The sequence below is a fragment of the Equus przewalskii genome, chromosome X, assembly GCF_037783145.1.
Source record: "Equus przewalskii isolate Varuska chromosome X, EquPr2, whole genome shotgun sequence".
NCBI classification, from domain to species: Eukaryota; Metazoa; Chordata; class Mammalia; order Perissodactyla; family Equidae; genus Equus; species Equus przewalskii.
Window position 1 is genome coordinate 121,049,602 of NC_091863.1, and position 27,718 is coordinate 121,077,319.

At 41.5% G+C, this 27,718-nt stretch overlaps 1 protein-coding gene and 1 non-coding gene across 13 annotated transcripts in view; one reads left to right on the forward strand and one right to left on the reverse strand.

Annotated features, from left to right (window-relative positions):
* Positions 1 to 1,065: 1,065 nt before the first annotated feature.
* Positions 1,066 to 27,718, forward strand: part of PASD1 (PAS domain containing repressor 1) — a 97,785-nt gene continuing 71,132 nt past the window's right edge. For 6 of the 12 annotated variants that reach the window (XM_070604018.1, XM_070604019.1, XM_070604023.1 and 3 more), the window contains exons 1-2: positions 1,089 to 1,311; positions 12,997 to 13,063. The gene's annotated coding sequence lies outside the window, so the exon portion shown is untranslated. Of the gene's footprint in view, positions 1,312 to 1,688; positions 1,813 to 12,996; positions 13,064 to 23,986; positions 24,050 to 27,718 lie in introns of those variants that run through there. The other 6 variants (XM_070604017.1, XM_070604022.1, XM_070604025.1 and 3 more) reach the window with 4 other exon arrangements.
* On the reverse strand, positions 14,365 to 14,470 carry LOC139081215 (U6 spliceosomal RNA). Its single transcript, XR_011536338.1, has one exon. It is a non-coding gene; the product is annotated as a U6 spliceosomal RNA (small nuclear RNA).

Below are 27,718 nucleotides of genomic sequence, written 5' to 3' on the forward strand. Positions count from 1 at the left end.
TAGGAATTTATCTTCAATTTTAGTATGGAGGAAAGAAGACATCCAAAGACTACCCCTCAGGGTGGTCCACTTACCCCAATCCCCCTGCTTTATTGAGATATGATTGATAAATTTGAAAAAACATATTTAAGGTGTACAACATGATGTTTTGGTATACTTAAACGTTGTGAAATGATTGAGTGGTCCAGGTCTGAAATCAGAAGGATCGTGTAGGAGATAGAAAGTTCTGGAGCCCTTTCTGTGACATATCCTCCTTGTCTGAGGCACAAGTGTTGTCCATATTATGAATAAAATTTAATATTAATGCTTTTGTTAAATTAATATTTATTTTGTCCATCCTGAACTGAGTGCTGGAGCAGAATTAAAGTTGGTTTTTGATGTGTCAACTCATTGAAGATTTCTAATTTGTCACAAAATTGGCCAGCTTGAAAAAATAGTATGTAGGGTTAAATCTATTCGTCAGTGAGGATTATTCAATTCTGGATTGAGTATCTGTGAGTGGCAGTGGAATTGTCAAGAGTCTTTAGAAACAGACTTGAAACGTCAAACCACGCAACGTAGGGCCACGTTGCAAAGCTCTGGTGTGTGTTTCTGCAGGAACAGGCAGGTAAGGAGGGCAGACGGGAAAGCGTGAAAGAAACTGCCTTGGGGTCAGGATCGCCATGTTTAATGAGATGGCAGGTCAAGGGGAACACCTTGCAGTTACCCTCCCTTTGACGTCTGGAATACCAGGCACCACCGAGCCTGCCTTGTTGAGCCGCAACCACCCTGCAGGATTTGATACATAGTACTCAACCACGGTCGAAATTTTGGTTCTTCTCTGGCTACAACTGCCATTTTGATTAGGAGGTATCTGAGCTTCTTTAGCTCCACAATGGAGCCCCCACTGGACTCAAAGGACCCCCATCTCCTGGCTCCACACCCGTCGTCAGGCTCTGCTCAGCGAACGTGTTGGGGTTCAGCCGCGGCAGAGGGCTTGGCCTGCAGCGTAACGTTGTCTCCGCAAGCACACGGCTGGCTGCGTGGCGTCGCCTGTGCTGTGGGACGCCGACACCTCAGGGTCTAGGCGGAAATGCTCGGCGCCGCCCGCTTTGCACCCTGGGAGCCTCCAGCCCTTGGTGGTGTCGTCGTCTAAGGAAGCAGAGAACTCTTCCCTCAGAAACCGTTAGAGGCTTCCAGCAGGCGGGGGTGGGGGGGGGGCCCGAGGAGGAGCTTCAGGGCGCCCCCTCCTATAAACCCCTGGTCTCCAGGCTCCCTGCCAGCCGTGGAGGCTTCTGAGAGGGCGAGTGCAGGCGGGCTGGGCCACGGCAGGTGAGGGCTCATCTGAGAGAAAAGGCCTCGGGTGGCTCCGTGCCATTTTGGCCCCTGCTGCGGGTGAGGTGCCTTCAGTAGCCCCTCTGAGAGACGTCTCCCTGGGGGGCTTTGTGTTCGTCAGAACCCCCGGAGGGGAGGGCGGTTGGGTGGGGAGGAGAGGACCGTGGGGGCCGCCAGTGGGAAGCCTGGTGTTCTGAGGCCTTCAGAGGGACGCCATTGCGAGTGGCACTGCAGGGGGTCACTCTTAGACTCTTCGGGAAATTTCGAGAACGTTCCCAGCATCCCCCAAACCTGAGAAACAGATTGTTGAGGAGAGTGAGCCAGTGGCAAAACCAGAGGCTCTTCTGGGCAGGGAGGCCAGACGGGCCTCTGTCAGCACGGGTGAGGAGGGATGGAAAGCGAGGGGCTAGACGGAGCTGTTGGTGGACTGTGAGATCATAGGACTTCCGATTTTGAAGGCTGCGTCGCAAGGGTGGATTTTCAAAGGCTCCACTTGAGGTTTTTGTGTGTTTTGTATTTTGTTTTTGTTTTTGTGTTTTCTTGGAATGATAAGTTATTTGCATTGGGATGTGTATGTGGGCACAACGAGACCGAGAGCGTAGAGCTCTTAGCTACTCCTGACAACGCATTCTTGTAAAATGGCGTGGTAACAACGTAAACACTGAAGCCACGCGTATGTATCCAAAAAGCTGGGGTGGACGTGATCGAAACTTAGGTAAACATAAACAAATGAGCTTATAGCCGTAAGCAAAGAGAACCCTCCAAAGTAAACAATACAGTTTGAGGAAAAGCTTTTATGGTTGGTAGAACAACTTAAGTTAAAGTGGTTTTGTGCTTAAATTGATGTTTGTGAAACCGTTGTTTCTTTGAGGAATATAGCCAAATTGACTGAGAGAAGGAAGGAACTCAGAAAGCTTTCAAATCTTTTTCTATCAACAAGAGAAAGAATGGCATGCTCTTGACCTGATTGGGGCACGGTTGTGGCTTTTAACTGTCCTATGAATTTGAGAAATGGAGTTTTTATTTAATAATTGGACCAGATAAACTTAATGTATAGCTGTAAAAATTTAATGAGGTATTTTACCGGTGGTCCTTAATTTTACCTTGTTACTGGCAAACATGTACTAGCTTCATTCTATAAATTCAGATTCTGCTTGTAAATAGTGACATAGTTTATAAGTCTGAAAGTAAAATTACCATGAAACCATGCGCTAGGGGTTTTAAGATGAAAATATTCAAAAGAAAAAAGAAATGGTCGTGAAACGTGATCAGTTCTTAAATATTTTAAAACACGAACGCCTAGATGCTGCTGCGGCGGATGTTGACGGCGAGGTTAGTGTCTAGCGAACTAGAGAAGCGCCGTTAAAGGTGCCCAGTGATTCAGAGGTTGTGAGCAAAGTAGGAGAAGCTAGTATTTTTAATATTTCAAGGAATTTTGCTCTTTTTCAGGTGGAAGCAAAACCTGAAAGAGGAGAGAATAGATAGTTGTGAAATCTGGCAAGGCCGGGAGAGAAAAAGAGAAGAGAGAAAAGGCAGAGGGCAAGGTGTAGTTTCCCTGCCGTTTTTCTGGAGCTGATTTAGGAGTAGATGACTAATTTCTCTGACCCCGAACATGAAGAAGGAATCTGAAAACAAGAATAATTTTCATTAGATTAATTAGGGAAATTTTGCCTTATTATTTTTCAACTTATTTCTTTAAACAAAACAAAGTAAGAGGATCAAATTTTTATATGGTCATCAACCCCTCAAAGGAGTGTGTTTTTTTCTTTTTTAACTTAAAATGGCAGATGAAGAGCCCCAGAGTGCTAACTGCCTGCTATTGGGAGAGCAGTGTGAGCAAGCGGGCCAGTGAATCATCCAGGGGTCTGGCTTGGCCAACTGGAGTTATTATATGTGTAATGGAATTAAAATGAAGACGGCTCTTTGCTTGTATAGCTCAGTGGCTTGAGGTGTGGTTCCCTGCGACTGGGGACCTTGGGTGGTGAGTGAGGCCAGAGGGGAGGTGTGATGACCCCAGGAGGGACACTTGGTTTTTCTCATCTTGGCTGCTTATTTCACTCCTGAATGGTTCTCTTTTCGGTCCTTTCCTTTTGAATGTAGTCATCAGGAAAAAAAAATATATATATATATATATATATATTTTTGAGGAAGATTAGCCCTGAGCTAACATCTGCCGCCAATCCTCCTTTTTGCTGAGGAAGACTGGCCCTGAGTTAACATCCATGCCCATCTTCCTCTACTTTATATGTGGGATGCCTGCCACAGCATGGCTTACCAAGCTGTGCCATGTCCGCACCCGGGATCCGAACTGGTGAACCCCGGGCCACCAAAGTGGAACATGCGCACTTAACTGCTGAGCCACCGGGCTGGCCCCAGGAAAATACATTTTTAAACAGTTCTGAGAAAGATTTTCACATATGATGTATCTTCATAGGTAAGTAAAATAACATGCTAATAAATTTCTCCTTGTTGTTCTTAACAGAATGAACTCCTGATTTGGGCCTCCTTATTTGCCCTTATTTTGAAGTTAGTCACTTAACTCTGAATATCATAGCAGAAAGAGATTCTCAGGCTGAAAGTCCATCCCAGACAATGGCAGGACCTCTTAACAGGGTCCTTCTTCTTTCGCCCAGAGCTGCAGCTATACAAAGGAGAAAATGTAATCGTAAAATTCCTCCTGTTTTATAAAATTAAACACTTCTGTAGTCAAGTAGGTAGCTAGTTTATTTTAATCACTCCAGAAGGCATTAACAATGATCACATTCAGAAATAAATATTGCCAACTGATGTGTCTGCTCTAGAAAAGAAAATAGTTCAGTTGTGTCTGAAGTACATAGCTTGTTTTGCTTATTTCTCTGCCTGTTCTAGAAGAAAAGGGAGTATTGAGGCGTGGCCACACCAAAGCATCGAAAGAGGATCCTTTCCATTAAGCTCCAGGGAATAGGTGGAAAGCACTTGACTCATGAGTTTGAAAGTACTTGGGCCAATGTGGCCTGGTTGGAGAGGCCTTGGACTTAGTGATGAGAAGGCCTGGGTACCCCCACGTCAGTCCGTCATTGCACAGAGATATCTTGCCTCTGAGCCTGGCGAGCATGGCAAGCCTGGCACTTGAGGGGAGGGGAGGAAACTGGACCCTTCTTCCATCTGCCAAGAGCAGCGGTAGCAGCTGTCCCTTCTCTCCTTCCCCCCAGCGAGTCAAGACCATTGTGTCCAAATCTGTTTGCACAGCAGTTCACAGGTACCCAGATTTTTGAGTGATGAGAATGAAATGGACTAAAAATCCTCCAACTCCTCTTAAATTAACTGAAAGCTGTTTAGGTTGATGTGGTAATCATGGTTGTGGGGAAAGCAGATGGCTAATGGTGGTAAAACAAAAAGTTGTGATAAAAATATCATTCTTCTAGTTTTAGCCTCCACTCAAATTTCATTCAACACACATTCACATTGTTACAGGCACTCTTGGCGCTGGGGCTTGGGGAAAAGCCAGTGGGAATAAGATATGGGTACTGCGTTCAGGGAGCTCACAGGCCAGTGGGGTGGAAAAACTTGGAAACAAATGAAAGACTTGGAGACAAATGATTATATCCCGAAGTGCTTGTGTTGTGCTTGAATATGTGACTAAGCGTCCTTGGTAGCGCAGAGGAAGGAGTAACTGATTTACCCTGGATGGTTGGGCCTCTACACATCTTCCTCAAAGAGGAGGATTTAGATTAGGCTTTGAAGGATGTTTCATATCACTAGAAGGAGAAGGAAAGAGGGAAGGGCATATATGAACAAAGTCAAGGAGGAGGGAAGAAGTATGGTGTTTTCCAAAGCAGGAGGTGACAGAGTGAGGGTGGCTACTCCTGAGGCCCTTGGAGGAGGAGGAGTGGGGAGCCAGCATCTGGTGGTTGGGTCAGTTTGAGGAGCTGCCTTTCATTTCTTGGATAGGAGGGGCCATGACAGGGTTTTAAGAAAGTGTGTGATTCCAGATACCACATCTGATTTGTAGGTAGACTCATTAGGACTTGCTGGAATGGGTTCAATTTGGGGGAGAATGAAGAAGAGGGAGCTGTTAATAATGACTCCACAGTTTTCTGGGTTATATGACTAGTTCCACTTACTGAGATGGGGGCACTGAAGCAGCAGCAGTTTGGGCAAGTTTAGTTTTGGACCTGAGTGTGAGGTACCAGTAGGACATGTAGGAAGCCACTGGAAATGCATTCAGGGCCAGAACTCAAGGGAGCAGTCTGGGCTGGAAATAAAGACCCAGAGTCGCTGAGGTTTCCCTTTGGCAGACTTCTGTGGACTCTTGGCACCTGTTTATGGCTCTGGTGTGGAGAAACTGAGTCATGCATACCTGCTCCAGCTACAAAAAGCTGCTCTGTCTCCTGTCCTGCCTGTGTGACTTATGCTATGTCTGAATGTCCATAGGTGCAAGCTATGTGTGACAAAGCTTCCTCCTGGGTTTTCAAGTTGATAATGTTAGAGTATCAGTCTCTAGAAAGACAAAACAAAATAATTGTTAGGGTTTGTTTTTTTCTTTGAGGAAGATTAGCCCTGAGCTAACTGCTGCCAATCCTCCTCTTTTTGCTGAGGAAGACTGGCCCTGAGCTAACATCCGTGCCCATCTTCCTCTACTTTATATGTGGGACATCTGCCACAGCATGGCTTGCCAAGTGGTGCCATGTCCACAACCGGGATCTGAACCTGAGAACTCCGGCCGCTGAAGCGGAACGTGCAAACTTAACCGCTGCGCCACCAGGCTGGCCCAATGTTAGTTTTTTTTATAGAGCACATAAACTGCCTTTGAAGCAGGCCTCCCAGTTTTCATTCTGCAAAGAAACTTTACGTTTTCCTTTTGCCCTTTATCGAGAGCTTAAGATTTCTGTGAGACTTTTCCCAAATACTACATAAATATTAAATTGACTTACAAATGTTGTTGGTGAGAAATGGAGGATTGTTTGTATTATTTAATCAGTATTTATGGAGTATGTGTGCTGACTTGAGTCTAGCTAATGTCCCAGTAGGGAAGGATGCTTTGGAGGTTGATGAGTTTTTCTTCTGATTCTGTTTCTAACAATTAAGGACATTGTTTAAGTAACTGACTGTCCTTTGATTATAGAGTGTTCATGCCCACTAATAAATGTACCCCATATTTAAATATCCAAGTTGTACCTCTGGGAGAGCAGGGAGCCAAGAGCAGTCAGCCTTTCATATGCTAATTCCTGAGATCAAGACACACTAATAAAGCTAATATTTAGCTTTGGAAATGAAAGCATAAATTCATGAATATGATTAGTATTCATCTCTCTGCATTGATATTTAAATAAAATATATGTATGCACATAACGTTCCAAGATTTTCCCTTTTTGTTTTTATTTTTTGACAATGTATATTTTACTTGCTGCAACATTTTTTGAATTCATGAATGCAGTTGCTTTTCAGGAGAAAGTCATCCAAGAGGTGCTGAATTCCCGGTATCTTCCTGCTTTTTGTCTCCTTGTTACGGTGAACCTTATCATTTGAGATACTCACCAAATACACAAGTGTGCAATGCACTTTAGACTTTCCATGGAACTTCCCGTCCTTTATGGTATGGCATCCTCCTGAGAGTGACCACATGGGGTCAGGAGGTCAGGGCTTAGCACCATTTTACAGGTGCTCAGAGAGGCCAGGTGATTTGCCTAAGGTCACACAGCTAGTGCAGAGTTGGGACAAGATCCCAAGCGTTCTGACTTCAAGAATATTGTTGATTTCCACTAGTTTTGCAACCTCCCCTATTTAAGCCATTGGATTAATAATTTTTAAATTGTGGATTAAAGCAAGTATATTTCTTCGGCTTGCTAGCCTCTAACTTCAGGTCTCTCATTTGGGAGAATGAACTTGTAAGTCGGTTGTTTCCTCATAGAAATCAATAAATATACCCCTTAGTATAGGCAATAAGTTGTGGAAGCTTCACTCTCCTCCTCAGGCTGTGTCAAGCCCACTTTGAAACACTCCTGGGTACTCTGCAGACAGGACTTAGTAAAGCCTGTTTATTCTTGATCTTCTCTAGTATCAGCTCTGTCTGCTGATCTTCTCAAGAAATCTAGGTGTGAACTGTGCTGTATGGCATGGACTACATAGTGCTTTGAAATGAGAAAGCTTTAAAGTAACAGGCAGGAGCTGGACTGGGAAATTGAAATATCTGTCAGCACAAAATGATTGTACTTTGAGGTGAAATTCACAAACAAAGTCAATCAACATGAAGAATCTGGAAACTCTCAGTGAGAGCTGTTTCATTTTTCTGTGCATTTCACAGGAAACAAGTTGGAACCTTTCATGTAACATTCCAACATATGTGATCGCAGAGTTTATTTGATGTGTATCGAGCAGGGAGGATATTGTAACTGTCAGCGAGGGCATTTGCAGAGCTTCACTTTAATGTGCCTATGTCTTAACCATCAGCATTGAGAAAAGGAACTGTGGGAGAGTGGGGGCTGAGGGTGGGGCACAGAGGAGCAGGTCTGGCGTGGGTACAGCCAAGAGTCAGCAACAATTAGGGAGATCGTTTTAAGTGAGGAGGTCCAAAGTGTTTCATTCGGGAAATGAATTGGCCCCTCTTCCTAATTTGAGAACTGTGTGGCTAATGAATTGAGAACATTTTTACTAAAGTGGTATATATATCTTTTTGATCTTTCTTGTGTATTGGCATATAATTCATATATTGATCTTAAATTATTTTTGTTGCATATGAGTTTTGATTAGTGGACATGGCTCCTTTTTAAAAAAATTGCTCAACAGATTCTGGGAGAGAATTTCTCTGCTTTTTTGGATAAGGCAGCCTAGGGTACATGGAAGAGTGGAATAGGAATCATGACACTTGGGGATTAGGCTGAGGGATTACCTTAAAGGAAGGTAGTCAAAATAAGGAGAAACCACCTAACTCCTAAAGGGCTCATTGCTTAGTTGAAAAATAGGGATCAGGTAGACTTGCTCTGAGGACAAACCGTACTTACAGAATTTTCACAGCTACATAAAAAAGACTGGAAAGAAATAATCTGAAGTGGCAATATTTGGCTCTGAACTGTAGAATTACGTTTGCGTTGTTTCTCTGTTCTATTTTATAAATTTAACACCCTCAAAAAGAGGAAAACTAAGATAAATTTCTTTTAAAAAATGAAATCGCAAAAGAAACGAGAAGCCTGGCTCTCTCCCAGCATTCTAATGGGAAATGATTATAGGGTTCTACAAAAGTGTCTGAGGGACTCCGTAGGGATGAAAGGTTTTTGATCTCTTTAGGGAGTATTGTAGAGAGTGGCTTTGCTAGAGCGCCCAGCTCTCACAGCCCCTTCCCTCTGTAGAGGTTGGGCTCCAGGACCTTTGTCTTGAGTGGTGAGCGCCCAGCATGCAGCCAGGAGCACTAGCAGTGGGCACTCTCTTACGGAGCACCTTTTAGGTCTGAGGCTGACAATTGTCCTGCCTCTTATTGGGTAAGCTGTCAGGCCTGTGGGCCAGCTGCCTTTGCTTTACTAAAAGGAGGCGGTTCATTCATTCTTTCGCTGTAGATTGTCAGCGGAATAAAGCAGCCCAGTACAGCCTCGGGGACAAAAGCTCTCCATTAGGATTACACTGCCAGGTTGGAGAATGGCCCTTTCAACACTGTGCAGCCTCCAATAGGAGCTGTACTCAGCTGACCACCTTTATGCAAATCCCTCTTCTTTGTCCAGAGCCTGCCCTGTGACAGAGGCCAGCTAAGCCTTTCTGGGCAATAGGCTTTGTGCAGAGCTTGGAGGGAGATCGGCCAGGTTAGGTGTTTCTAGGAAGAAAAGCAAATTCAAATGGTTTTGTAAATGCCATTGCTGATAAATTGAACACTGACAAAACCTTCTTGCACTTAAGATATTATTGACGAAGAACAAATTATTCCTCAAAAGGAACAGATTGACATGGCATAGAGTTCGAGAGTGTTGTGTTGTTTTTGGACATTGTGCAAAATATATTATGTCCTTATCTGTTTTTTCCGTTCTCTCCCAGTTTTCCTTCCTGATCCTGGGCTTCCTCGTTTTTGTCCCGAGTTGGGAAAGCTGCTTCGGCTCTGCTCACCTCCTCACTTGCTTTGGCTCTCTTCTCTCTCCTAGATGCTGCTTACTCCTTCCATCCTTCTAGTTGAATGTGTCTGAGGTTTTATCTTTTCCTCCTTGGGTCACTCCCTTAGGGCACTTCAGTGGTTAGTTGAATTCAAATTTTTCCCTCTGCACGTGTCTTGTGGAATCACAGACTCTCCAAGCAGGACCCGAACTCCAAGTCATCTGGCCAGCTCTCTCTCATGTCTGTAGTCAAATTGATACTTCTTGTCAAATAGAAGGGGTGTTTTCTTGTGTGTTTCATTGATGTCTAAACATGCTAGAGAACCCAAAGCTGGTGAATTTCCTCTCCAGACTCTTCCATAACCCAATTTCCCTTTAGTAAAGAACACCTCTGGCCTGGCGACCTTCAGCATTTCAGCCCCTGCTTCCCGCAGGCCCATAATGGTAGTATCACATCTGTCTCTTAACTTAGTCTTTGTCCCTTCTCATCTTAGTCTGCCTTCTTTATAGCATGTCTGAAATTCATCCTCTCTTGCAACTTTCTTCTCTTCCTTCTGCAACAATTACTTTCTGAACTCAAGCCTTTCCTCAGCCTGTCTGCTTGAGCTCCCTGCATTGTCTCTAAAAGTTGGTTTGATCTTGTTAGTCTCATCTCAAAAATTTGCAGTAGTGCCCAGCTATCTAACAAATTAAATAAAAATGTTAACATCTTTGGTTAGAGAACCCAGCCTGTCTGACCACATTGATTTTCCCATTTCATTCTTTTACTTTTCAACATTCCAACTGCTCAATTTTTAGAGAATTGTTTTGACAGTTATGTAGTTCTTCCTTGAAATAATAATAATTATCATTTCTCTGTAGACCTTTTAGCTTTAAGGGCTGATGATGATAACAACAACAGCAACAGCAACAACAATGGCAATACAAACAGCTGGCACAGTGCGCTGCCCATAGTAGATAACTATTTGGGACATGAATAACTGAAGAAATATATGGAAGCACTTGAAATCACTGTAGACACCTGGATTTGTCCAGAAACCAGAGTGTAGGACTCAATGTCCTAAAAACAGAATTCTTGATTCCTCAGTAACTTCCTATGGAGTTAAGTAGAGCGAACCTTAATAAATATGGATTAAGAGTGGCCTAGGGGCTGGCCCATGGCGGAGTGGTTAAGTTCACGCGCTCCGCTTTGGTGGCCCAGGGTTTCACCGGTTCGGATCCTGGGCGTAGACATGGCACAGCTCATCAGGCCATGCTGAGGCGGCATCCCACATGCCACAGCTAGAAGGACCCACAGCTAAAATATGCGACTATGTACTCGGGGGATTCGGGGAGAAAAAGCAGGAAAAAAAAAAAAGATTGGCAGCAGTTGTTAGCTCAGGTGCCAATCTTAAAAAAAAAAACAGGCGTGGCCTAAAATACTCCAATACAATCTGTAATATTTTTAGGTCCTTTACTCAAATTCAGTATTTCTGTCAGTTTATGTATGTGGATCTTCCTGTTTAGAAAGTTCTGCTATCAATATTTCCAATATTATTTTCTTTAGTTTGTTTCGCCAGTTGGCTCTCAATATTTTAAACTGAAAATGAACTGAAGACAGAGAAAACTTACCTATCAGATTCTTAAATGATTCACTAGATCTCTTTAAATGGTTCATTTAAAATATGCCTTCATGTAAAGAGAGATGTCTATGTACATATTAAGTCATGTCTCCTATAGTTTTTCCTACATTTTTTCTATATCTTAGGTCATTCTTTTCCTGAATCCTAGGGTCTCTGGAGAAAGAGAAAGCTCTTGACACAATGCTCAACCAGCTGAATGTGATTTGTTCCTCATAGTTTTACAGGCTGGGTTCAGACAATCATGCATTGTAGAGAAACTAACCCTGTTCCCTTCGCTGAGGGGAGAGACTGACAACACATGATTTTCATACAGTGCCGAGTAGGGCAGGTGCCATCCGCGGTACAGGAGAGAGGCTCAGAAAAGACTTCTTGGAGAAGGCGCTTTAGAGAATGTGACTTGAAAGACAGATATGACTTCAATCAGTAAAGTCGTGGGGCAGGGCATTCTAAGCAGGGAGACTCTCATGAGCAAAGGCTGGGTGGGGGGGAATGAACAGCGTGTGTCTGGTGAGTACTTCCTGGAATTCAGAAGATGTGAGCAGTGATGTGGCTGAAAAAGTGAGTTAGGTCATATCATAGAAAGCCTCAGGTGACAGGCTGAGATAATTTTACCATGAGTGATGCTTAAAAGCTGCAAAGAGGAGAACACATGTGGCCATGATACAAGAGCACATTCAATACGTATTTGTTGAATGATCACATCTTAAACCTCTTGTATTTTCACTTTACTAACTTGATCTTATCTGCAATGAGGAAAGATAGAATTAGCTTAGTAAATTTAATCAAACCAAACCTGTCTAACTAGGTGTGCTCCAAAGTCCGCATTACCACTCTTGCTTGCTTCATAATGATTTCAAGTGACAGATCTTGTCGGAGGATCTTCCTCGAGGTCAGAACCGTGCCATACAAGTAGGCCTGGATGCTAGTCACCAGTCAAGTAAGCATTGGGCCTGAGTGCCACGGCAGGCACCCAGCTGGGTTCTTGCAGATGCTCTTTGGCTAATGTGAACTGAAGTCATCTGTTGAGAAGTGGCCCCAATTCCCTTCAGTGGATGCTCCTTGAGCTCCTACTCTGTGCCAGGTGCTGGGGACAGGGAGGAATGAGACAAGATTCTGGCCTTGTGCTCATACTCCAGCTGGGGAGACTGACAAGGGCTCAAATGGTGATCAGGCATCCTAGAAAGTGGCAAGTGCCCTGAGAGAGTAGTAGGCAGTGAGCTTTAGAGGGCTCAGGGGGGAAGAATCTGAGGATGGTATGCACCAGAGAGCATTCTATGTGACTCTGGAAAAACTTGAGAAAAGTGGTATCTTTTTGGATCCAAACCCATGTATCCAGATTCCCAGATGTGTTCAGGCCTCATAAATACTTGGGGTATATTTGCCAAACATGAGAAACAGATTTCCATTTTGAGACCATGCTATTTGGCTTCAGCATTGGTACCATCCAGATAGTTCAAGGATTGTGTGTCTCTCAGAGAAGGCAGGAATACTCTTTGCCTAATGTGAAGCAAGTCCATAGCGCCTGTTAGAAAAAATTCCTGAACGTCGATACTCACTTCTGTATCTATACACCAAGTTAAGGATTACAAGTAAAAGTTTCTTTTTAATTGTACAGAAAGTAGAGTTTGTGTAGAGGTTGTCCTTAACATCATCTCTAAGGCTTGTCTCAAGGCCAATGGACAAGGTAGCATCAGAGAGCTCAGTCTCTTTGGTCAAGTAAGCTGCCATGGTGATTGAAGGGGGCTGGAATTAGGAGGAGACTAAGGAAATTTGACTTCATGCAGAAGCTAGAAGAACATTCTTGGGTGAGGAGTAATCCCAGTTTCTCCACCCCATAGCATTGCTATGAGAATCATAGCACTGTATGTAAAAGTCAGTTCTAACCTGGAAAGTTTGGTAGTTGAAAAAGATTCTCATTGTTATTTTAAATGTGCGGTTACGTGATTACTGACATCCCTTGAGTTGCTAGAAGGGCTGTTTTTCGTCTAAAAACATCTCTCTCTTCGAAGGTCACCTGGAGAGACTATCCAGTATCCACAGACAACACTCATCAATTTCTTCATCTCTTGTTCTTGGGTAAGAAGATGCTTTTTACTTTTTACACTTTTTTATACTTTTATATTTTACTGTGCACTTGTAATCTAACGGAAATAAGAGTCCTCTGTGTTTTGAAACTGATCGGCAAGTTGTAAGTGATGGGGGACAATCTAAGTAATGAGCTGCATTTTTAAATAATAATAACTCCTGAATTAGTCAATAATTCATACAATCAAGACATGCCCAGTCAGGTTTAAAGCACAGGTCAAAATGTAACATCATTCAAGTAGTCACAGTTGATTCTTAACACTAGTGAATTGAATGCATGTGAAATTGTGTAGCCCAAATAATAAAAAATATCTGTTTACAGATGTCCTTGATTTTCACCAGCTATGGATTTAAAATGCAAATCATATTTTATTTTAAGGGGTCCTACTTGGTCACTCTAAATGTAGTAGTCTACGCATTTCCTTGAGAGAATTATAAAATCAAGTGAAGGAAAGAAAAGATGTTCTGGTTTTGATCAATTGGAGATATTAGATCAATGAAACACATGCATATGTGTGTGTGTGTGTGTGTGTGTGTGTGCACGTGAACTCGTAGAACAAACGCAAACAGAACTGAACGTGAATGTTAATTTTATTGCATCTAATTTTCTACTTATATAGCTATGTCTATGATCATATTCTCTCATAAATGAAAAATCAATCTACATATTTCCTTTGAACTATGACGTGTGAAAAAATCTGTAACCTCTATTTATTGCAATAAATGTAATTTGGTGTTTAGGTTCTCTGGGAACTGATATTTCTGTAATGAAAAAGTGAACAAATATGGAAAATAGGTTTATAAATCTTATGATGTAACAGTTATACTCATTCTCACTCATTTCTTTCAAAGGGGCATTTCCCAGGTATGCAGCTGGTCAGTTCCACAAATATATTGTCAAAAATTGCGTGGAACTTACATATCTTGCATGCCAAGCTGCTCATTTTATGAAAATATCTCAATAGAAACACAAATTGCCCCAGTGCAGCCTTGAAATTCCATGGTGGGAATATTTCCTTAGTATCAAAATTCCACTGTGGTGGTACACCTGGTGAACAGATTTTACCTTGTTTCTGGCTTCAAAGTTACTTAGATGTTAGGGATCAAGGACATATTAATTTATGGTGCATATTGTTTGCACGAAGGAGAACATTATTTTACATAGATAATTCTGGGAGAGGTATATTTGTAATGCACAGTCTTTACAATTGTCCTTTTTTATGTTGGAAAAAAGTCTTTTCTGTTTTCTTTTTTGTTAATTTCAGCTTTATTGAAGTATAATTGACATATAAAAAATTATGGAACACTTCACTAATTTTATGTCATCCTTGTGCAGGGGCCATGCTAATCTTCTCTGTATCGTTCCAATTTTAGTATATATGCTGCCAAAGCGAGCACTCCTTGTGATTGTTCTTTAAAAGAAAGGTTAGGTGAGAATCCTTTATCTTTGGGGCGTGTCCCGGGTGTTCGGGCAGGCTAGGCTGGAGACCATTTTGGAAGCACCTTGGACTGAAACCAGTAAACCTATTAAAGACGACCTCTGTAATTACCACATTCATCTTTCCTGGACCCTTCATAATCTTTGGGGGGATCCCAGACTGGTATTTTTATCCCAGAGCTCATTGAATATTTGTTAGGTTTCAAAAGTTTCCTGTCTGTCATTCATAAGCAAAATGCATCTTGCCGTCGAAGATGCTTGAGGATGGGAGGTAAAGCAAAGCAAAGGCACACTGAAGGCATATTGGAGGTACCCAGTGCTCCTGAACATATGAAAAGCCCTGAGATGTCTTGTAGTCAAGAGATCTGCTTCACTCTATTTATCACAGCATTTTCCAAATTTACCCAACCAAGGAACACTTCATTTTTATTTTTGCTTCATACCTATTAACATCCCTTGGTGTTAGTGTTCTGTGGGAGCAATGACCTTTAGGGAAGTCTGGGTTACTCGTGTGAGGCCATTTCCTAGATGTCAGCAATGGCTTCTGGCCCCAGTGTTCTTGAACTGCCCAGGCATAAGATTTACCAGCCATTTCTGAGCAAAGAGAATACCAGTGGTTAATCGCAACTTCAAACTTCTTAGGATAACTGGCCATGAAGGTTTGCACTCATTTAGGCTCGAGCACGTTTGAATGTAGCAAAAATTCCTGGCCTATCTCCAGGAGGTTCAGAAACTGATCTTAGAGGCTTAGCACTTTCTCTGCTGCAGAGATGATGGAAAACAATCCCAGTCCCTAAAACCGAAAATGAGATTTGTTGACACAGTCCCCTCTGCTGTTACATGCTGCTGAACAAGGATGACATTCACCAGAGATCTTTCCGCTCTCCCTTTCCACTGAGTGACTTTGAGAGGATGGACTTTGGCAACTGAGTCCATGTCCTTGCAAAGGAAGTGTGGGGACCAGCATAGAATCTGTGGCAAATGAAGAGTCTCCTTCTCTTCCAAGGAAGCCAGGAGGGTGTGTTGCTTCAGAGAAGAGTTAAAAAAATGAGTTTCAGAATACGTTATTTCATTTTTCTTTTTTTGAAGAAACATCTGTTGAGCCATTTGGGTCATGGACCAAATCCAATTCCATATTTCTGAGAACCAATCTTTTTCACTGTAGAAAAGTGAATTTGTGTATGGTTTGACAAATTAACTTCTCTTTAAGGAAACAGTAAAAAGTAATTTTCCCATTCATTTAAAAATCTTTAGCATCAACTTTCAGTGAATTTTCTTTTCAATGAATATTAGAATTCTATTTAATACATAATTCTAATTTTTAAATTTGAATAAGTCAGCATCTGTTTATATTGCTTATAAGGTAGATATAATGTGGACAATCTCATACCAAATGTTTATCTTATGAGCCTGTAAAGACTCATAAGTAAAAATTTGAAAGTTTAACGTAAGCCTCTTACTTAGTTGTTGTATATCTTGGCCATTTTTGTGAAATATTTGAATTAAGTGAGTGACTAGAATAACCTTTAGTTTCTATAAATTATAATATAATGGGCAATAAAGTTTTACCCCTACATGAGTAATAATGGAAGAATTTTTAAAGTGTTATGCACATCTGTAGAATCCAAGTCAAACGGTAAGTTAATTCTCAACGTTTTTAGAGAGCAAAGGAATAACTCTGTAGGAAGCCTAAAAGCCATAGGCATTTTAGGGAAGGAGGCATCCGGAAATGGACATGAGGTAGCATGGGGATAATCTTGATTCAACTCTAATTTTTTACGTAGTTTGCAAATTCCAATGCTTTCATTGATATTAAAGCATGATTGCTTCATTTATTCACTCATTCGATACCAATTTTTGGACAAAAGTGAGGATGGAAGATGAGAGGTCCGGGGAGATGTATAGGCAAGGAATAGCTTTTCGATTAGCAATTCAACTTAGGGGCGGGATGGACCCTGGCAGGCTGGAGTGTCCCCCTGAAGTTCCCACCTGTGGCTCAGCCTATCCCTACATGCCCTGGACCTGGGGACCTATCCTAGGGAGCCTGGATGCTGAGTTGCTCCTGCGCATGGGCCCTCATGCAATCCAGGACCTCTAGGCCTGTGCGGACAATGCTCCCCAAGACCAGCAGGCCATCTTTCTGGGGCCAGCGGTTCCCCTCACAGGAAAAAATTCTTTTCTGGAATTTTGGAGGCTGTACTTTACTGCTTTACGTTAATTTTATTAATAGACAAGATTACACACATTGGTTTTCCTCAGTGGATTGAAATTGAAGTTCTATTGAAATATGATGGATCAAAATAGCTTTTCTTTGATAATGGTTTGCTCTCCTCTGCTCTGTGGCAGTTTCAGGTCTACTTTCTCTGTGGTTCTAAGAATGACAACCTGAGCTTTTCACTACCCAGCGAACCCTCAACTTCACTCTGGCAGATTTCAGGGGCTGGCATTTAAGGAAAACCATGATTAGTTTCACTTTGATGCTCCCCTGCTACCTATAACATCAGATGTGGCTTCTGCACCTTTGTTCCTGTGTTCTCTCTGTGCTCGTCATCTCTTTTCCCTCCTCTCAGCTTCTAGAGAACTTTATGTGAATTCAAATTTCGTCACTTTTGACCTTGTATTCTGGTTAGTTATCTATTTACAAATGTGATCTCTCAAAGGGCAGTCCATATCAACTTCATCTCTCTATGTCCCAGAGTCTGCCAGAGTCCACACTTAGAAAATGTCTATCAAATGTCAAATGAATAAATGGAATGTGACTTACACACAACTCTTCAGGAAAGATATGTTATCTGATGAGGGGAAACATTCCTTTACTTCTACAGTTGAGTGTCTGCTTTTTACTAAGAGCTATCTGGCAAGGAGAACCAGGATATTAGGATATGGGATTTTCTCCTATTGACCTTTTCCTTTTAACATCTTCCCTTTACTCCTTTTCTTACAGATGAACTATCAGTTATACTTTGTGAGTTTCTCGTTCTTCATTTTTGATAAATTCTTGGGTTTGTTTGTTTAGAGATGAACCAATATTGGAACATGGGAACTAGATGATAAAAAAGGGGGGAGGAAAAGAGCAGGATAGGGGAAGAAAGTGTCCACTGACTAAGCCTGGAAAGAGAGGCAATGCACAGCTAGCTCTTTTAGCTGAGTTTTGCACAGCATCAGTGAGTAGCTGGAATAGGACAGAATTATGATGTGTGAAGGATAGACAGGGAAGTTTTTCTGTGTAAATATCTGACTCTAGGAGACTTAAGGGGCAATATTCTCAGCAATGTGTTCTTGGGTCTTGAGTGAGTCTAAGAGTATTAGCCTTGGTTTGATGCCGTAGTCCGCTTGGATAATGACAGCAAAACACACCCAAAGGGGCTTGGGAGAGCTCTTGAGTAGGAGAGAGTTGTATTAGGGGCTTGGAACTCATCATCTCCAACCACTGGAGGGCGGAGAGGTGGCAAAGAGTTGATGGAATGCACTTCAAGATTCTTACTGCTTGCAAAGTCCTAGTGCTGCTGCACTTCAGCCTTGATGCTGTCTAGAGTCTTGAAGTACACTGGACTGTCACTCTTTGCTATAGACCAGAGATTCTCAAATATTCAAATCTTGTGTCTCACAAATCACTGTCAAGGGACTGGGCTCTCACCAGGATAGAAACCAAACTCCCCTATGTTTTCCAGTGAAGGACATTGATGTGTTTAGACAGTTTGTCAGCATATTTATGATTTTTGGTGAGTTTCAAGGACATGATCAATTGCAGAAAGATTATTGGACATAAATGTGATTGCTACAGAACTTCAAAGTAATTTGTGGATGGGCTGGGGTACCAGAGTTGGGAGAAATATGAGATGTTCCTGCTTATTCCCAGTTGGCTGGAAGGTCACAGGTGGAGAATGGAGGGGAGAGTGGAAGGAGGGTAGCTGGGAGATGACACATGACATTCACAGATGGGCAAGAGAGTTGAAAGAGGGCTAATGCTAGGTCACGGAGAGGCAGTATGCTAGTGAATGAATGCTCGGGTGCTGCCACTGATTCTCAGAGTGGCCTTGGGAAAGTTAGCTAGCCTTTCTGGACCTCATTTTCCTCATATGTTAAATAGGGAAGATAATAATAGAGCCTGGGATATAGTAAGTGCTTAATAAATGTCACCTAATGTTATTATTTTGTTTAACTTTTTTGAAAAATCTTCTATCTTCCTATTACTATAAAGCTAAATTCAGTAAATTTGTTGGAGTCTGAGCCCCATCTCAAGAGAGGTTTATTGTTTAAATATAAAAATAGCATTGTAATGAGAATGTTTTTCTCTCCAAGGAACTCATAGCAAGGGGCCTGAAGACAGATTCCTAGCAAGTACCATCCTAGTTTCTTTGGGATTTTAAAGAGGAAGGATAGCAACATACTCTTGGTTATTAAATTGAAAAGTTTGCAATATTTTTCAGTTCTACGTGTCTTTTGGAATTCATAGACTGTTTTAACTTTATGAAGTCCTTTTTAGTTGAGGGATTATAATTATTGACTTAAATGCCTCCCCGTATTTACTGTGAACTTCACAAGGGCAAGGACAATGCATCCTCATCTCTGAGTTCCCGTGCTTGGCATTGCCAATCCTGGCACAGAGGAGGCGCTGCACAGATGCGCTGGGAATCATGCAGTGCTTTAGCTTTGCAGATTATGGGGCTTTCATATGTCCTAGTGCTAAAAGAATTCAGACTAAGTCTAGGGAAAATCAAAAGAATATAAAAAAGAGATATGATAAAAATCTACTGATGCTTCCTATTACTTCTCAGCTAGATTTTTTAAAATGAACATTATAAATTTAATGGGTTAATAGAAAATCAAAGTTGGTGTACGGTGGCATAGCTAGAAATGTAGTGACCATGAGCAATAGTCTTAAGAGTATGAAGTTTAAGTTAAGTTATAAGATAAATAAGTTCTGGAAATCTAATGTACAGCAATGTGGCTATAATTAGTTGTATACTTGAAATTTGCTAAGAGAGTAGATCACACACAAAGAAGATAATTATATGAGGTGATGGTGGTGTCAATTTCCTTGATTGTAGTAATCGTTTCACTGTGTACATGTATGTCAAATAATCATGTTGTACACCTTAAATATATACAATTTTATTTGTCAATTATACCTCAATAAAGCTGGAAAAAATGGAATTCCTCTCCAAACCCCAGTAGATCACTCCCATTGTGAAGTGATGTCTGGCCCTAGTAATAGAGATTGAAGCTATCAGTCAGGGAAAGATAACACCAGACAGGACAGCCAGAAGAAAAACAGAAGTACTGGCCCCATGAACCTTCTGTCATTAAAGCTACTTTTCTCCATCTCAGGGGTTAGGGCTTCTATAAGGATTGGTTTCTGTGTTTAATATGAGGACATACTTTGGGGATGATGAAACACACTAAGTTCTACGGGCTGACTGAATTATACTTAAAATCTTAAAATTCTGTTTTGTCACCTGGCTGTCTGTAGGGTTCATTTGTGAGGTTTCGTTGTTGTCCAGCTATTGCAGCGAGCAAAGGTAATGTGCACATTGAAGCAGCAGAGCCTTCCGATCAATTCTGCATCTCCAGGAAGTGAAGTACCGCAGAGACACCCTGTTCTTTTAGTGGAAATCAAACTGATTCTGAACTTCTGTGACTGTCAGGAGTGGAAGTAGCCCTGGGCATTAAAGATAGTGCAGAAACAGCATTTTAACCTTTGAAATGGCTAAAGACGTGATGGGGTTGGTAAGCCCCACAGAAAAATTCACTTTGGACATTGAATAGGCTGGATTTCTCTGGAAGCATTTCTTCTCTAAAATCCTAGGACTCCTAGGGAATACATCCCTTTGATTTTTGGCATTCTAAATTCCCATTTCTTCTCTTATTCTTTGTATAATCTTTTGTACTTATGCACATTTAATTGGATTAAACAAATATCTAGTAATTTGTGTATATGCAGAACGGTTCTAGATACTTTAGGGTATAGAAAGCAGAGTAAGACTCCTCTGCCCTGAGGAAGCCTACATTTCTAATGTACAGTTTGTGTAGGGGTCTTCAAAGGAAAGACTTAAGGGAAATCCGGGAAGACTTCTTGGAAATAGTGACATAGGGATGGAAGGCAGTCTAGTGAAGTTGTTACCTCCAATACCAAACTCTCTGGATTCAAATCTCCAATGTAACACTTACCAGCTGGGTGAACTTGAGCTACCTTTCTGTACCTCATTTTCCTGAGAAACTGAGATGACGAGAATCAAATAAGTTACTTGCTGCAGAGATCAGAGCCTCTCTATAAATCTGGGTTAGCGGGGGGGGGACCCAGGGGCGGGCTTTAGGTGGAGGGACAGGATTAGGTTGGGGTATTGGATCGTGTTGGCTGCTAGGTGGGGTTGGACTGGAGCAGGGCAAGAGTTGAGACTAATGAGGAGGAGGTAGTTGCAGGAATTGAGGTGAAAGGCCTGAATTTGAGCTCTGGCATGGAGGATATGCAGGAGCAGGTAGGCATGAGCTACAGTGCAGAGGTGGGATCTGTAGTCAGGCCATGGATGCTAATCAGATGGGTCCACAGTGAGGGCAGAAAAGGAGGAGCTGTGAAAGGTAACTTGGCAACCTTTATTTGCAGAAATAGATTGATGATGCTCATGCTTGAGGAGTTTTGTCATATAACTGGGATTTTCTCTGTTAATATCTAGGTAAAGATGAAGAATTTGATGTTCTACTCCATTTAGAGGATTATTGTATAATATGGTGGAAATTTAATTCTGGAGAACTTCTGTTTTTGCAACCAAGGGAAGGAAATGTTGAGTTCTGTTGGTAAATGAGGAAGGGAAAGGAACACACATTAAATCCTCCCTGCTGCTGATCAGCCCGATTCCTGCACAGCCTCGGGATTCTGGAGGACAGGGTTGTGGAAGGGACACTCTGACTTTGGATGAGGAAGCAGATGACTTAGGCGCTTCATGTACAACCCAGGCAAGGGCTAGGAGACAGGATGTAAAAGGTTGTAGCTGAGTGGGTAGCTAGAAAGCTCGGAAGTTCCCCATTTATTTATATATTTTCTTCCACATCAGTTGGGCCTCCAAAATAGTTTAGAGAGCTTTCAGAGTAATCATCTCGGAGTTTAATAACAGAAAGAAAGTAGGTAGTATAGCAAGACAGGGAGTGTTCATATCCCCTGAGGTTTGAAGAGCAGTACGAAGGAGATGATGAAGTAGATACTTAGAGACTGATTTGATTCTAGTTCTGTCAGGAACTGATTGTGTAACCTCAGACAAGCTACTTCAGCTCTAATTTTTTTCCAGTTTTATTGAGATATAATTGACACAGAACATTGTATAAGTTTAAGGAGTACAGCATAATGATTTAGTATATGTATATATTGTGACAGGTTTACTACAATAAGTCTAGTTAACATCCATCACCTCACAAAGTTACAAATTGTTTTCTTTGTGATGAGAACTTTTAAGATCTACTGTCTTAGCAACTTTCAAAGATACAATAAAGTAATGTTAACTATAGTTACCATGATGTACATTATGTTCCTGGAACTTATTTATTTTATAACTGGACGTTTGTATCTTTTGACTCCTTTCACCCATTTCCCACACCACCCATCCCCCGCCTCTGGCAACTACTAATCTGTTCTCTGTTTCTGAGAGGTTTTTTTGTTTGTTTCTATGTGTAAGTGAGATCATCGAGTATTTGTCTTTCTCTGTATGACTTATTTCACCTAGCATAATGACCTCAAAGTCCATCCATATTGTCACAAATGGCAGGATTTCCTTCTTTTTATGGCTGAATAGTATTCCATGTGGGAAATGCGAGTAATAGCACCTGTCACACAAAGCTGTTGTGAGGATTCAATGATGGTTTTTGAAATACACAGAACCTAGCATGTATGTAGTAAGTTCCATAAGTGTTGGTGATTATGACTCCATCTCTGCTACCACTGTTCTACTGCAAGTCCTTAACCTCTCCCAGCTGAACTCCTGACCCAGTGGTTCACAAAGGTTAGTGTGCATAGGTGTTACCTAGAGATCTTGTACCATGAGGATTCTGACTCTTCAGGTCTAGGGCAGCCTGAGAATTTGCTTTCAGGTAAGACCAATTCTGCTGGGCTGGCGACCACGCTTTAAATAGCAGAAGTCTAACTGGCACTTCTTTCAGCTTCAACTTCTTTCTAACCATCTAATCCACCCCTAGGTGATCATTATAAAATAGCAATATCAACTATATCTTTGTAAAATATCAGTTCAAGTCCTAGCACTTTCAAGTGTCTCCACAGGGCACTAGGATAGATCAACTTCATACTTTTCCTCAGTCTGATGTTCGGAGCTCTTCTTCTGGCCCCAGCCTGCCTTCCTAAGTGTTCTTGATTTCAGTCACACTGTAGTGCTTGCTGGACAAGCCTCACACTTTATTCTTGTTTTTGTTTTGCCTTCTTTTATTGTGGTGGTAAAACATGTAACATAAAAGTTACATTTTAACTGTTTTTCAAGCATACAATTGAGTGGCATTAAGTGCATTCAGCTTGCTGTGCACCATCCCCACTCTCCATCTCCAGAAGTTTTTCATCATCCCACACTGAGACTCTGTCACCATTAAACAGAAACTCCCCATCTCCCCTCCCTCAGCCCCCAGGAGCCACTATTTTCCTTTCTGTCTCTTATCACGCTTTGTTTACAAATATTTTTTGAGACCTTACTTTGGTATCTGGCACTAGGCTGGGCACTTTGCCATCCATTATTTCAGTGAATCTTCACAACAGCCCCGTGAAATGGTGCTATTATTATTCCCATTCATTCCCAGGATGAGGAAACTGGGGCCCAGAGACGTCAAGTAACTGGCCCAAGTTCACATGCTAGGAAGCAGTAAGGACGGTTTGATGTCACCATACCATGATGTTCCACCTTGGTGTCCTGCCTCAGGCTCTGTTTGCTGCCTGTGTTGTCCTTTCTTCTCCGTTTGCCAGTTCACGTCTTTCGGATCCATTCCGCAGTTAGCTCAGATGCTGCCTTCTGTGACCCTTCTAGTCTAGTAGTGATCATTCCCTTGCCTTGAATCAGTGGTTATATGTAGATGTCAGTCTTTCCTGTAAGCTTGTGTGCAGCCAAGGTGTAGTGGGGACAGGGAGTGAATGAATTGCTGACATTTCAGCACTGGCTGGACCATGAAAAGGTTTTATGGACGATCCAGAGACTTAATTGGAATAAGACTGGGATTGGGAATTTGATGGATTTGGATTGCTGATCTTTTTCAGAGCCAGGTCCAATTTTTCCTCCACCATTAGACACTTGAAATGTTCTGCCAGAATATTGAAGGATGTAAGAAACTTTTTGCTTCTTAGTATTCCTTATTGCCTCAGACTAAGAGAGCGTGCCATACAGAATTCCCAAAAGTGTAAAACCAATGAGAGATACACTTTTAGATCCTATTTTGTTACTCTATGGATCTGGGTTTGCCTTTTTTCCTTTTTTTGCCTGTTTGTCTTTTAGGAACAGGATTAGCTGGGTGAGAAGTGTTCAGCAACCTTTGGCTGCTCATCAGCATTTTGTCAGGTAGGACTCCGAGTTTCTTCATTCACTTATTCATTCACCAAACATTTATTCAGCATATGTTTTCTGCCAGGAACAGTCTAGGGTGTTGGGAATATAATAATGGACACAGTTGACTTCACTCTGTCTTCAGAAGGGACCACAGAATGTGCACAGAATGAGCTTCAGCTTTGGTCTAGGACAATTTACCTGTGTAGATGTGTGTGCTCCTGTGCAAATGGACTCATTCCTTTCATTGCCTGGTTTCCCTACCACCTCACCCAAGCCAGGGCCCATACCTGTGCAGTGAGAGCTTGCCAAAAGGGCTCTGGTGCGGCAAAAGAAAAGCCACTCACTAGAAATACTCCAAAGGAATCAGGAAGCCTGATCCTGTTTCTGGATCTCTTTTGGAGCATGACTTTGCCACTTGCCCCTTCCTGGCTTATTCGGTGTGCTGTGTGGCATACATATTACATGATCCAGTCAAGGTTAATTTCCATTCTTGATTTTATCCATTGGAAAATTATATTCCTTTAAGATGGATGAGTAATTGATGAAATATAGTCTTATGAGTTGTAATTTTTGAAGAAAGTTTTGATTGAAAATAAATTTGAAAATTCCACTGACTTGGTTGATATATTTATGCCATACACATTTAACATCATTACTGTCTACATGAGAATTATAAATGTTTCTTTTTTTCACTGATTAAATATCTTTATTAAACCTTGTATGAGTAAGAGAAGATGACTCCATTCAAATTGATGAAGCATGCCACCATGCATTTTCCTCTAAAAACTTTTAAAAAAGCCCCGGAATCATATTGATATTTGAAAGACCACTTTTCTTTACTTGATCAATTGTTTATTAAAAAATGTGTCTCTCTCTCTGTATAAAGAAAGAGTTTATCCCTGATAATGCACAGCAAATTTTATAATTACAAATATATAATGTGATTATCTTCCACAATGGTATTTTAAATACTTTGAGGTTTTTACTTTAAAATAAACAAATATTGTAACCAGAGTAATAGCCAAAGATGTATTCACCTCTACATTCTGCTTTTCTTCAGACCCTCTCTGGTTTTCTTTAAAATTCCATATAAACATTTTAAATGATGTTTACATGAGCCAAACACTTTCTGGCCATTATTGCATTGTGGAGGCCACAGGGGTTTCCTTCTCTCTGTCAGTCTGGCTGGGCTGACAGACAGACTGGCGGGTGGAGCGGGGGATGAGCTGATAAGCAGAGCACAGTTCTGGCTACTGAAATAGGACTAAGTGTGCTGAATAGCTCTTGAGGCCTCCCAGTGACTGCCTGGGATTCAGGCAACCCCACAGAGAGGGCAGTTGTTCCCTGGTTACAGAGCACTAACTAGTTAACTTCAGCGTCTTCAGATGTGGAAGGGTGAAGATGTGCTCTCTTTTTCTCTCGCTCTCTCTTTATGAAATAGAGTATTTTTCATGATTGCATTTGGTGTCGCCAGAAACTACTGGTGACATTCTCAACCGAATTCTCCCCAGTTATGCTGGAACCACCTATTCGTCCATTGCTTTCTCTGTGGTACTTTTAATACCCCTGCTCTTTGCCCTTGTCAAATTGATTCCAGCCCCTTGACGGCTGTACTTTATTTTCTCAGTGAACCTCCCCCATCCCCGCCCACAACTTCTTTACTTAGTCAATCCTTACGTTATGGTCCAACACTTCAATTACTTTTGTGACCAGTATCCTTTGTATCTCTTGTCCTCCTTGGTGCCTAGAAAAACTCTGAGCAAGGATCAATATGATCATCTCCTTCCTTCACTCCTACACATGGCCTGCTGTGTGCTGCTGGAGAAAGTGTCACTTCTGTGCAGCTCAGTACCACGATGGAGTCATGCTCTTCTACCTCATGTTGTTCATGACAAGCACATGTGTTCCATTAGGTGTCATGATACCTTGACTCTGTACCCAGGCCTGAGACACCACTTATTCATGACATTTCAGATTTACTCAGCTGGCCCACTGCTTGGAGATTGATCTCTTCACGGTTCTCTGATTCTTGTGACAATAAGTGGCATCAAGAAACTTCTCTGTATTGCCAACTGTTTACCTTCACTTCCCTCTCTAAGAAGAGTGTATCTTCATCATAGTCCTTTAGATTGTATACAACTATTACTGTTAATATATCTAATTACAGCTGCAATTTATTGGGTGGCTACAATGTGCCAGACATGGTGCTAGCTATTTTATATACATTAACTTAATTTAAACAAAAACCTTGGCATGTAGGTATTATAACCCAGATTTTACAGTTGAGATAATTGAGACTCATAAAGGTTAAGAAACTCACCAAAGGTCATACAACTATAAAGAGGCAGAGTTGAGACTTGAACCCAGGTCCAATTGATTTTGAAGCCCAGACTGTTCTTTGTTCAACACGGGCTCCCATATTATTTTTGAGAGATGTTGCTTAATTCGGAATGTCACAGATATTAATTATAGCAAACATAAAAAATGCAAAAATATTTTTAGTCACCCGTAGTTCCATCACCCAAAGACACCTTTGAATATTTTCCCCCTAGTAATGTTTTCTACACAATATTTTATTTGTTCATTTGTGTATCATGTTTTATATGATTGGGCTAAGATAGCGTATACCATATTGTGACCTTCTTTCTTGGCTAATAGTTATAACAAGAATTTTTTCATCATACAGACTCTTCACAAACATGCTTTTCAGTGGCCTTTGCATTGATAAAAAACACTGGGGAGTGTCACAAATTCTGAGACTTTCCATGAAATAAGAAATATAATCTTGGGAGGAAGGATAAAGGAAGCTTGGACTCCTAGTCCTGGGCAAATGTTAGTCTATTTCAAATTGAAGAATGCAACAAGTGTGCACATTTCACATGGAACTTCATTAAAATTCAGCTTTATAAACCCTCGAGCAGAATAGACAAAAGTGCATGAGTCCATGTATTTATCTGAATTTGCAGAAAATTTGTTGGAAAGGTCATCAGCCCTAGATATGTAAGTAAATTCCTTGAATTACAGTGCTGTAGTCTTTATTCTAAGACTTTTCTCTTCCCCTAGGTTTGCATCCAGAGAAAGTCATGATTTTGCTACTCTGTTGCTCCTCAGCTTGTTTTCTCCCCTCCCACAGCTTCAGAGTGTAATAACTGAGACTCTTTAAAGTAGTTCAAGGATGATGGAAGATTGAACGAACGCCTTTGGCCTAGCTGAGTCCTGGAATAATTCTCAGGATGTGTTCACTTTGATTCTAATTCAGGATTAAACCTTTAGTGTCATTTAGTCCTGAACTATCTGTAGTGGGAGATGGCCGCACATGTTATGTGTGTCACACAGGCCCCAATTATGGCCCCTGCAAAATATTCCAAGAACATTAGCAACAGGAGCCCAGATTTGATCAGCAAGTCACTTGTCTCTATAGAAAATTGATTTTGCCCTGGAACCTGAACTGAGAGTCTGATAACTTATTTGGTTTTGGCAGTTTTGAGACTGAGAGATTGAGATGGAGGTTCCTTTGACTGTGGATCTTATCTCAATTGAATACTGATAGCCTATGTCATCGTAATTGTCACACTAGAAAATATCTGTGTAAGTGATTCTCAACCACAGAGAGCCAATGATTAATTAGAGAAATCAATTCATGTTCTATTTGCATAATCCATTTATTCAGTGTGTTTTCTT